The following is an 11,151-nucleotide window of genomic DNA, read 5'->3' on the forward strand; positions in this document are numbered from 1 at the left end:
AAAATAGCAACAGTACGGGCTGGCCAGTCACTCAGTTGACTAGAGCACGGTGTTATAACACAAAGGTCAAGGGTTGGGATCCCATACAGGCCAGCTGCCAAAAAGGAAAAAAGAAAAGAAAAAAGAGAGAGAAATAGCAACAGTGGGTTGCCAGCTTGCACTTGTGATCTTGACCCTTAGTGAACTTCCAGTTTATTCATTCAGTCAACAAATATTTACTGGGCATCTATGTGGCAGATGCTTGTAAGTGCTCAGGAACTGGTCTAACAAGACAATGTCCTTGACCTCAGGCTGCTTACATTTTAGTGCAGGAGAGAGACAATAAATGAGCAACAAATAAGTTCATGCTTATGGAGAGCAATAAAGATGGTGAGGAATAATCAAGCAGAGTAAATGCATGCTGTCCGATTTTTGGGACCCCAGTGCCACCTCCCTGGTACAAGGAAGCATCATCTCCTCCTAGATTATTTTAATCCTCCAAATGACCTTTCAGATTCTGCTCTTGCCCTTTCAACCATTCTTTGTAGAGCCCAAAGATCCTAAGACAACCTGAAACAAAATTGTAATCTAAAAATAAGGTGTTTTTACCCACCAGAATGAGAGAAACTGCATATCAGAGGTACATGGTGCATCTCACCAAATAATGAAAAACACAAAATTATTATTAGATTTTTCTGGTAGTGGGGTGGGTGTGGAGTTTAGGTGAAATTTAAATGAAGCAGTGCTTTTACACACTCAATGCCAATCAGCCTGTGTGTGAAGGGGCCAATGTGAACTCTCCACTGCACAGTGGATGAAGGTCCTGTTGCTTTTTTTTGAAAAATAAAACCAAGATCACTTTTTTCTAAAGGTGTGTACCTGGGATGGAAATTGAAGATACTTCTCTGTGCCTGGATAACTTTCATTCTCTGGTCAAGAAAGGGATGCTCATTCTTACTGATATAATTCCAAATATCAAGGTTTCTGACACTCTATGATTTTACAGGAAAAAGTTTCTCATTGAGTAAGAACGCAGTAGCCCCTCAAAGAAGTGAGCTAGTATGACACTGTACAGCTTCAGGTATAAAGCGAGGATCTAGGGGAGAAACATTTTGTAATGTTAACTTCGAAATTGGCTTTATCCATATCTTTAAACTTGATGAATGTCAAAGTAGAGTCTTAATTTCTTGGTCTGAGCTGAATTTTGCTCTTCCACTCTCCAAAAAAGACTAAGGATCTTGCTGTTAAAATGTTGAGTCAGGTCATGCCCCTTTTCTGTTTGAAAAAAAAAAATGTTAAAGTATACATAGCACTGAGGTCTTGGTTTCTAACATCATTCTTCAATAGAAAAAATCAGGGTTCATTGGGAGGCAGGGCAAGATGGCTGGCTGCAGGTGCCTGGAGCACGTCCCTCTCACAGAAAAGAAGCAGAACAGCTAAATATTCAAGGAGCATCTGTGAGAGAGTGCAGGAATGTAGCAGGAGACTGGTGAGATCCCTATGGAGCATGAAATCCCAGGATGGCAGCATAGAGAGAAGAGAGGCACACAGCCTCAGATGTCAAATCTTCACCACCGTGATCAATATAGGAGGGATTTTCCCTTGCAGGGAAAAAGTAGGAAGAGGGTCACATCAATCCTCATCCTCACCACAGAGGCCTGCACTCTCTATTGCAGGAGGATTCTACAGCTCTTGTAAGCCCAGAGCCAAGTGTGGGGAGCTGCCTAGAATACACACAATGCATTGCTCTAGAAGAGGATCACATACTATGCACCCCCCACCCCCCAACCTCATGACCCAAACTGATGCAGTATGATGCCATTTTGAAACCAGAGCCACTGTGGAAGCAGGCCCTACCCTATGACCCATAGCCACTGCACTTTCTAGCCTTAAGCCTCCACCATCATTCCAACACACTCACAGGAGAGGCTACAATGCCTTAATCCCAGTGGCTTAAAACCTGGGCCCAGACTACATGTCTGGGAAGCCAGTCCCAAGCCTGCTGAACTGAGGCACCCTCACATCCAAAGCCAGAGATCAGACAGATAGACCTCCCCACCCCCACCACTGTGTTCTCTGCACCAAACCCCCAACCCAGAAAAACAGCTTGCAGTTCCCTACCCTAAGGAATATACCTCTGGGCCAGCAGAAATAAAGCGCACCTGTACCCTCCTAGAAAAGTGGCCATGTGGTTTTGCCCTTGACAGTTCCACCTAGTGGCCCCAACCACTGCCTGAGAAGCAGCTCAGCAGCCTCACGTTTGGCAGACTTGGTCCTAAACTGCTGAAGGAAGCACAACCCCACACCTTGCCCCAAGAAGTGGCACAGTGGATCACATCCTGGCAGACCCTCACCCAGCTAGCTAAGCCAAAGTGTGCCTGTGCCCCTGACTCAGAGAAACAGCCCACCTATCATGACCTTGGTGGACACACCCCTGAATCTGAGCCATTGCACACACATGCAATTGAGTAAAAAACAGCCTGGCTGACATGCCCCTGCCAGGCCCAGCCCAATCAGAATCAGCATGGTGCCCCTGCCACTGGCAAACCAGTCCCAGAATCCCTGGCATGCCACACACCCATATCCCCAACCTGAATTTCAATTCAGCAATCTATCCTTAGTGAGCCAGCTCCCAAGAAGACTGACCTGCGGTGATCACATGCATACCCCAAGCCTGAGAACCAATACAGTGAGCCCACGCTTGGCAGAGTTGTGCCACTGCCACCACAAACCCCCAAGCATAGGATGCTGAGGCATGCACAGACATAGTGGAAGTGGACTACAGCTTAAAAAATCACACACAGTATACACTACTGTACCCATCCAGAACAAAGCCATTGTACTATACCCAATCAACATCCAAGGGCACAATTGCAGGCAAAAGTCCTTCCCCGCACAAGCCACTCTGCAAGGTGACTGTCCCACCAGATGCACAGCTATCAATGCAGGGGAACAGGAAACATGAAAAACAAGAAAACATGCCCAATAATGCTCCAGTAAATGATCTCAAAGTATCAGAAATTGCTGACATACCATAAAGGAAATTCAAATGAGTAATCTTAAGGAAATTCACTGAGATACAAGAGAATACAGACAAACAAGTCAACAAAATCAGAGAAACGATTCATGATCTGAATGAGAAATTTAATAAAGAGATAAATATCACAAAAAAAAAACAAACAGAAATTTTGGAATTGAAGAATTAAATAAAAATACATCCAAGAGACTCAAAAAGGGACTATATCATGCAGTAGAAAGAATTTCTGATTTTGAAGACAGCTGTTTTGAAATAACCCAGAAAGGCAAAAGAAAAAGAAAAAGAAAGTACAAAGCTTACAGGATTTATAGAATGCTATTAAGCAAGAAAATATTCAAATTATGAGGATTCCAGAGGGAGAAGAAAACAAAAAGATATTGAAAACATATTTTATGAAATAATAGCTGAACACTTCCCTAGACTTGGGAAATGTATGGACTTTCAAATGCAGGAAGCTCAAAGATCCTCAAATAGGTTGAACCCAAAAAGGTCCTCTCCAAGACACATTGTGGTCAAATTGTCAAAAGTTAAAAACAAAGAGAGAATTTTTCAAAAAGCAAGAGAAAAGTGTCAAGTCATGTATAAGGGAATCACCATTAGGCTAACAGCAGACTTCTCAGCAGAAACCCTACAGGCTAAGAGAAAATGAGATGACATATTCAAACTCTGACAGAAAACAAATGAACAAAAAACTTCCAGCCAAGAATACTATACCTAGCAAAGATCAAAGATATCCTTCAGAAATGAATGAGTAATAAAGTCTTTCTCAGACAAGCAAAAATTAAGGGAATTCATCACCACCAGTCCAGCCTTACAAGAAATGTGCATGGGAGATTACATATAGCAAAGAAAGAACAATAATAACTAGCATGAAACACCTGAATATATAAAACTTACTGGTAGAATAGATTAGAAAGAAAAAGGAACCTAACCTTATCAATACAGAAAATCATCAAACTGCAAGGAAAAACAATGAGAGAAATAATGGAACAAAAGATAAACAAACCAATCAGGAAACAACCAACAAAATTACAGGAGTAAGACCTCACATATCAATAATTGCCTTGAATATAAACAAAATTAAATGCACCAATTAGAAGACATAGACTGGCTGAATAGATTTTTTAAAAATGACTCATCCATATGCTATCTACAAAAACACATCTTACCTACAAAGACACCCATAGACTGAAAGCAAAGGGATAGAAAATATATTCCACACAAATAGAAAACAAAATCAAGCAGAAATAGCTATACTGATATCAGGAAAAAGAAAAAGACTTTAAATCAAAATTCATACTAAGAAATGTGAAAGGGCATTATATAGTAATAAAGGGATAAATATAGCAAGAGGATGTAACAATTATAAAGATATATGCACCCAACTCTGGAGTACCCAGATATATAAAGCAAATATTATCAGATCTAAAGGGAGAGAGCGACACCAACATAATAATAGTTGAGGACTTTAACATCCCACTCTCAGCATTGAACAGACCATCTAGACAGAATATAAAAAAAGAAATATTGAACTTAAATGGCTCCATAGACCAGATGGACTTAACAGACATTTATAGAACATTTCATCCAATAGCTGCAGAGTACACATTTTTTTCATCAACACATGGGTCATTCTCCAGTACTGACCATGTGATAAGACACAAAACTAGTCTCAACAAGTTCAAAAAAATAAAAATCATATCAAGTATTTTTTGTGACCATAATGCAATAAAACAAGATATTAATAACAATAGGAACTTTCAAAATACACAAATATATGGAAACTAAACATGCTCCTGAACAACTAGTGGGCCAGAGAAGAGATTAGAAGGAAATCAAAACATTGTTCTATAAGGCAAGAGAAAGCAATAAAGGGCATCCAAATCAGAAAGGAGGAAGTCAAACTATCCTTATTTGTAGATGACATGATCCTGTACATAGAAAACCCTAAAGACACCACCAAAAAATTACTAGAACTAATAAGTGAATTCAGTAGGTGGAAGGATACAAAATCAACACATGAAAATCAATAGCCTGCCTATATGCCAATAATGAAATAGCTGAAGAAGAAATCAAGAAAGTAATCTCATTCACAATAACTGCCCCCCAAATAAAATATTAGAGTAAATTTAACCAAGAAAGTGAAAGATATCTACAATGAAAACTATAAAACATTGCTTAAAAAAATTGAAGAGGACACAAATAAATGGAAAAATATCTCATGTTCATGGGGTGGAAGAATCAACATCATCAAAATGTCCATATTACCCAAAGCAATCTACACATTCAACATAATCTCTATCAAAATACCAATGACATTCTTCACAGAAATAGGAAAAATGATCTTAAAATTTGCATGGAACCATGAAAGACACCCTGTAGTTAAAACAATCTTGAACAAAACCAACAAAGCTGAAGGCATCACACTTCCTGACTTCAAAATATATTATAAAGCTATTGTAACCAAAACAGCATGGTACTGGCATAAAAATAGACAAATAGACCAATGGAGCAGAATAGAGAGCCCCAAAACAAATCCATGCACTTATATCCAACTGATTTTCGACAAAGGTGCCAGGAATATACAGTTGGGAAAGAACAGCCTCCTCAATAAAGGGTGCTGGGAAAAATTGATATCCACATTCAGAAGATTAAAACTAGACCCCTATCTCTCATCATACACAAAAATAAACTTAAAATGGAATAAAGACCTAATTTAATACCTGAAACTTTGAAACTAGTAGAAGAAAACATCGGGGAAATGCAACACAAAATGGGAATGGGCTGCACATTTTTGAATGAGACCACAAAGGCACAGGGAATTAAGGCAAAAATACACAAATGAGACTACATCAAACTAAAAAGCTTCTGCACAGCAAGGGATGCTATCAACAAAGTGAAGAGACAACCTACAGAAGAGAAAAAAGTGTTTGTGAAGTACCCATCAGACAAGGGGTATTATCTAGAATATATAAGGAACTCAAACAACTCAACAGCAAAAAACCAAATAACACAATTTTAAAATGGGCAAGGGACTTGAACAGACATTTCTCAAAACAAGATGTACAAATGGCCAACGAGCTTATGAAAATATGCTCAAAACCACTAATCATCAGAGAAATGTAAATTAAAACCACAATGAGATATCTCATCTCACCCCATTTAGAGTGGCTATTGCTATTAAGATAGTAACAAATGCTGGTGAGGATGCAGAGAAAGGGGAACCCTCCTACATTGTTGGTGGGACTGTGAATTGGTGCAGCCATTGGGGAAAACAGTATGGAAGCTCCTCAGAGAACTAAAAATAGATCCACCTTATGATCCAGCTAACCCACTACTGGGCATATATCCAAAGAAAATGAAATCAATATATCAAAAAGACACCTGCACTTCCATGTTCACTGCAATGCTATTCACAATAGCCAAGAGATGGAATAAAGCTAAGTGCACATCAGTGGATGAATGGATTTTAAAAACCTGTGGTATACATACACAACGGAATACTATTCAGCAATATAAAGAGATTATATCCTATCATTTGTAGCCACATGGACGGAACTGGAATCCTATCTGGTTAAGTGAAGTAAGTCAGGCACAGAAAGACAAATATTACGTAATCTCACTCATAGGTAGAATCTAAAAAAAAAAGTGGTTCTCACTGAAGTAGAGAGTAGAATAATGGTTACCAGAGGCTGGGAGGGGAAAGGGGTAAGTGGGAGGGGAAGTGATGGACTCATGGGTACAAAAATATGTTATCTACCCTAAGTGAATCATTGTGCAGTATATGCATGCATTGAAACACACTGTACCTCATGAAAATAAATATTAAATAACAACAACAAAAATAAAATACCTAGGAATAAGTTTAACCAAGAAGGTGAAAGATCTCTACAAGAAAACTATAAAACACTGATTAAAGAAATTAAACAAGACACCAAAAAATGTATAAACATCCCATGTTCATGAATTGAAAGAATCAATATTGTCAAAATGGCCATAACTGGCAACAAGCAACCACTCTCTTTGCTAGAAACAAAGAACTCAAGAGTCTGAGGTTGATGCAAAGTATGGAAGCTTTATTAACAGGCCTAGGAGATGGTCAGAAAAGAAACTTTCTCAAAAACTCAGGAACCTCAGCAGGGTTTTTAAAGGGGAAAGTGTGGGAACAAGGGAGGAGGTTATTCCCATCAAGGGGTTTCTACATGCAATCTTGCAGACTCCAGGCTTTTGTTATCTCATGGCCAGTCTTGTTACTCTTCATCTTGTTCTTGGGATGCAGGTGTTATCTGATTCCCACAAGCTGGATGTGGTCCTGTTCCTGGACAACTGTGGCTCCAGAGGAAGAACGGTTACTTCTGCAAGTTACTGATTAGTTTTCGTTATATTTGCTTTTCCTATAAGCACCAATGTCTGTAGCATTTTCTCACCAGATGTGCTGGAAGCTAGCATTACAAAAAGACTTATTTAAGGCTGTCATTCTGCTTAAAGTTGTATTCTACAAAATGACTCTTCTAAGGCTAATTGCCTATGACTATTTGCTGTGGTGGGCTCTTACAATACTACCCCAAACAATCCGCAGATTCAATGTAATCTCCATCAACCTCCCAATGACATACTTCACAGAAATTGATAAAACAATTCAAAAATTGATATGGCATAACAAAAGACAATGAATAGCCAAAGCAATCCTGAGTGAAAATAACAAAGGGGGGGGGGAATCACATTCCCTGACTTCAAACCTGACCTCAAAATATACTACAAAGGTATAGTATTCAAAACAGCATGTTACTGCCAAAAAAAAAAAAAAAAAAAAAAAAGCAGACACATGGACCAGTGGAACAGAATAGGGAATTCAGAAATCAATTCATGTACCTACAGCCAACTGATTTTTGACAGAGGAGCCAAGAACAAAAATTGGGCAAGGACAGTCTCTTCAATAAATGGGGGAAATCTGGAGATCCACATGCAGAAGAATGAAGCTAGACCTTATATCTCGCCATACACCAAAATCAATTCAAAATGGATTAAAGGTTTAAATGTAAGACCAAAAACGATGAAATGTCTAGAAGAAAACACAGGGGATATGCTTCAGGACATAGGACTGGGCAAAGACTTTATGAATAAGTCTTCTAAAGCACATGCAACAAAAGCAAAAATAAACAAATGGAATTATATTAAAATAAAAAGCTTCTGCACAGCAAAAGAATCAACAAGTGAAGAGACAACCTACTGAAAAATACTAACTTGTGCAATCTGCTTCTGTAAAGGTAGCTTGCTCTAACTTAGCAACAGTGAAGCCATCTTAAAAGCTGTCACACCAGGACACCACCCCCCCAGGACCTGCTAAGACACACAGGATGTTCCGCGACCACGAGCATAGCTGGTTTGCAGGAGCTAAAATATGTAGGTTGCAGCGGAGCATAAACTTTCCACATAAACATGTTTTCAAAGAGACCTTTGGGTAAGGGTCTTATCACACCTGGGTATATGGGGCGAGAAGTGTGGTTATCTGAGGAGGGGTCTCTGAGAGCTGGCCTACTTCTCCTCTGCACAGAAGAGAGCTGAGAGCTGACAGCCTGTGGTTTTCTTGCTAACACAGGCACAGGCTTGTAACCACAGAGCTATGAGGTACAGAAGTATTCAGCTGATTTTATGTCTCTTCATTGCAAAGCCAAACCAGCAGATGGCCAAGTGTTTACCAGTAAAAAAAGGTCTGAGGGGAAATCACCTAGAAACAGATGGGTGCCAGCCAATACGTTTTGAGGTCACTTAAGTTAGCCAATAAGCACTGCTTACTGCTTTGTCTCCTGGCCACCAGAAAAGCTGTCCCCCCCAAATGTATAAAAAGACAGCCAAGGGCTGAGCCCGTGGCGCACTCGGGAGAGTGCAGCGCTGGGAGCACAGCGACGCTCCTGCCGCGGGTTCGGATCCTATATAAGAATGGGCGGTGCACTCACTGGCTGAGCGCCGGTCACGAAAAAGACAAAAAAAAAAAAAAAAAAAAGACAGCCAAAAAGCCTAACGGGGTCTCACCCCAGCTTGGCAGTGGGACCCCAATGCGTTGGAATTAATAAATCTCTTGCTGATTGCATTGCTCCTGGTCTTGTGGTCTCTTGGAGGCGAGTATTCCCGTTCTACGTGAGATTGGGTTTCAGCCCAAATCTTACACTACAAAATGGGAGAAGCTATTTGCAAACTACACATCCAACAAGGGATTAATATCCAGAATATACAAAGAACTCAACTCAATGAAACAAAAGCAAATGATTTGATTTTTAAATGGGCAAATAAGCTAAATAAACATTTCTCAAAAGATGACATACAAATGGCCAACAGGTATGTGAAAAAATGCTCAACATCACTAAACAGAGAAATGCAAATCAAAACTACAATGAGATATCTCACCCCAGTTAGAATGGCTTTTATAGAAAAGACAGAAAATAACAAATGCTGATGAGGATGCAGAGATAGGGGAACCCTTATGCACTGTTGGTAGACTGTAAATTAGTACGGCCACAGTGGAAAACAGTATGGAGATTTCTCAAAAAGCTATGGATAGAACTGTCACACAATCCAGCAATCCCACTGCTGGATATATGTCCAAAGGAATGGAAATCATTATGTCAAAGGGATACCTACACTACCATGTTTATCACAACTCTATTTATAATAGCCAAGATTTGGAGCCAACTTAAATGTCCATCAACAGATGATTCAATAGAGAACATGTGGTATATACACACATGTGGAATACTACTCATCTGTAAAAAAGAATGAAATTCTGCTATTTGCAGCAACATGGATGGACTTGAAGAAAATTATGTTAAGTGAAATAAGTCAGGCACAAAAAGAGAAATCCTGCATGTTCTTATACATGGAAGCTTAAAAAGCTGATCTCACAGAAGTAGAATAGAATAGTGGTTACTAGAGACCAGTAAGGAGAGAGGGTGGGAGGATGAAGAGTGGGTAGTCAGTGGATACAAAATTATAGACAGAAAGAATAAGACCTAATGTTCTGTAGAAACATGGCGAGTCTATAGTCAACAACAAATTACTGTGTAACTTCAAGTAGCCAGTGGAAAGGATGTTGAATGTTCCTGACACAAAGAGGTGACATATGTTTGAGCTGATGAATATGCTAGATACCCTAATATGATCGCTGCACAGAGTATAAATGTACCCAAATATCACATTGTACTCCCTAAATATATACAATTATCATGGGCCAATTAAAAAATAAATTAAAAAGAAAAAACAGTCAAAGACAGAAGCAGATTAGAAGTTACCAGAAACTGGGGGTAAAGAATAATGAGAAGTTATTGCTTAATGGGTACAGAGTTTATGTTTAGGATGACATAAAGGTTTGGAAATAGATGGAGGTAGTGGTTATATAGCATTGTGAATATAATCAATTCCAGGCAATTGTATGTTTAAAAGTGCTTAAAATGGCAATCCTTATGTTATATATATTTTACCACACACACAAAGAAAATTTCAATTAGACAGGAAGAATAAGTTCAGATCTATTGTTCAATATGGTAACTATAGTTCATAACAACGTATTGAGTTCTTGAAAATTGCTAAGAGTAGATTTTAAATGTTCTCACTACAAAAATGATAGGTATAATAAGTATGAAAATGTTAATTAGCTTAATTTAGCCATTTCACAATGTATACATATATCAAACATCAAATTGTATGCCATAAATATATAACAGTTTTTCCATTAAAAATGAATAAATTAATTAATTTAAAAAATAAAACAAACAAAAAAACCACTACCAATCTGTCTCCTGAATAAGACTGGTGATTCTTCATGAAATTCACTGTGTCTTTTTCTTTTAGGTGAATCTATCAGTGCTTAACAGTAGTTGGCACAGAAGTGCGACCTGTATTCAATAAATATTTGTTACACGCACACACACACACACACACACACACACACACAAAAGAATCAGGGTTCCCTAGACAAACAGATGATTCTAGTGATTCTAGCGCAGTGACATGGAAATTATAAGAGGATCTCGGATTATGTTTTAGTGGCAGAAAGTAAGAAAGTGGTCAAAAAACAAAAAGATTTGAAAGGGACACAGGAGCCAACCTCAAAGAGAACCCAATGGCTAAAGCAGGAACAA

Source organism: Cynocephalus volans, chromosome 2, assembly GCF_027409185.1.
Source record: "Cynocephalus volans isolate mCynVol1 chromosome 2, mCynVol1.pri, whole genome shotgun sequence".
In the NCBI taxonomy this organism is placed as follows: domain Eukaryota; kingdom Metazoa; phylum Chordata; class Mammalia; order Dermoptera; family Cynocephalidae; genus Cynocephalus; species Cynocephalus volans.